We start from the raw sequence: 1,953 nt of genomic DNA on the forward strand, positions 1-1,953 counted from the left end.
AGCAAGTAAATTGTTATTATATAAAAAGATTGCGTCTCTGGTTTTATGCCAGTTATCATTACCCAGTTATGAGATCATAAACATTCCCTAAAACATTTGCCAACTTTATTGCATTGAAATGGAGTGTTTTTATGATATCTTGTAATTTTTACAGTATTTAATAGGGAAAGCTATCCTTCTTTGAAACAATCCCTGCGTATAGTTCTACTTGTATTTTCATTTCATATTCTGACTAAGTTTGCCTGCAATTGGAGTAACAGTTTGTGTTTTACTGTATAGGTGAAAAAGCTGATTAGAGCAGTTTTCTCAGATTCACACCTAAGAAGAGAGTGCCTGCGGAGAATAGAAAATGCTGAATTCCTTTAAGTTGGCTGAAGGTATTTCTGGAAGTTGTCTGAGGCATACTATATTGTGGTTGTACAGCATATAGTTTTTCTGTTGAATGTGTTTCATCTACATCGATTAGTTATGTTCCTAGTTTTTCCAGAAATGGGCCAAAGAGTTTGGAATATCCAGAGCATCCTGTGGGCCTTACTTGGCCCTTAATGAAATGAAATTCTACATGTGCTCCCTTCTGAAGGGACAAGTTGGAATGTTCATGCAGGACAAGCTTCCAGAGTGAGTGATCACTAACTAAATGAAACCATTAGGGAAAATATACCATTTGAATGCAGAAGAGAGTGCATATGGAGAGTAGAAGCTTCTGAATTCCTTTAGTTTGGCTTGAAGATCGTTCTAGAAGTAGGCTGGCAGTCACTTAAATGGCGGTATCATTGTAACCATTGTTTTAGACATAATGTATTGCAGTTGTGCAGGTAACAGCATATATTTTTTCTTTTGCATGCCCTTTGAATGTGTTTCATCTTCTTTAATTAAGTTACATGCCTAGTTTTTCCAGAAATTGGCCAAAGAATTCAGAATATTCAGAGCATCTTCTTGTTCTTACTTGGCCTTTAAAGAAATGACATTGTACATGTGCTCAGTTCTTAAGGGACAACTTGGAATATTCATGCAGAGCAAACTTCCAGAGCAATTGATTATGAAATAAATGACACCTATAGGAAAATATACTCTTAGAATGCTGACAGACACAAGTTATTTTTCCTAATGTCTTGACTCGTAATGATTCAATACAAGCTACATATTTTCAATATATTTATTCAAGGTGCACTAGAATTTTTGCCCCTCAATGTTCCCAGCTCTGATTTTTGTGCTTGTAAATTGCAACAAGATTAATTTCATAAACAGACAACTCTTATTTCAGGATAGAAGTTCCACAGTTATTTGGTAGTGTTCTTTACGGAAGAGCTAAGCATAACCAAAGCTAGATTGAGCATGATCATGGTTCAGGATACCTTAATTGGTCGTTCTACTAAAGCACACTACCAAATTTTGATAGTATATCAAATCCATGTTTGAACATCCAATCTGTCTTCCAAAATGTACATTGTATATGAGCACGGATAAAATAAAGGACTTTCATGATGTATGGCATGGTCATGAAAGTACTTCTTTGGCTATATGTTTGGTGTATGCCATGTTACTGAAAACACTCGATTGGCTAAGTGTACCCTTTGCCACACCAAAACCTTTTTGATAAGAAGTTACTGGACTATCACCAAATGAATCTGTTGTAACATGTTTGGATATAATTTATCGTCTTAAAGAACTCTTGGATTGTAATGTTCTAAACTAGGAAAAAATAGTGCTATGCAAAGCGAACAATAAAAACGACACCATAAAATTAAATCAGAGCATCAGACCACAAAATTGGCAAACAAACTGCGTTGTCTACTCATTGTATTAAATGGGAAGAGGTGTACAACAAGGAGCTGGAATGCGTGCACCTGGGCTTGCTCTAGGCAAGCTAGCAAAAGCCCAAAATGAACAATAGAACACCCTCCTCAAATCCACTGGTAATTCGGCCCAAGAGCTACGTTGTTACTGCCTAGA

General features: G+C 36.2%; 1 long non-coding RNA gene across 1 annotated transcript; it reads left to right on the forward strand.

Annotated features, from left to right (window-relative positions):
* Positions 1-270: 270 nt before the first annotated feature.
* LOC149141897 (uncharacterized) lies at positions 271-1,159 on the forward strand. Its single transcript, XR_016264332.1, has 2 exons — positions 271-377; positions 605-1,159. It is a non-coding gene; the product is annotated as an uncharacterized LOC149141897 (long non-coding RNA).
* Positions 1,160-1,953: the final 794 nt, after the last annotated feature.

Source organism: Pinus tabuliformis, chromosome X, assembly GCF_031772625.1.
Source record: "Pinus tabuliformis cultivar Carrire ecotype Pingquan chromosome X, CPIR1, whole genome shotgun sequence".
Classification (NCBI taxonomy): domain Eukaryota; kingdom Viridiplantae; phylum Streptophyta; class Pinopsida; order Pinales; family Pinaceae; genus Pinus; species Pinus tabuliformis.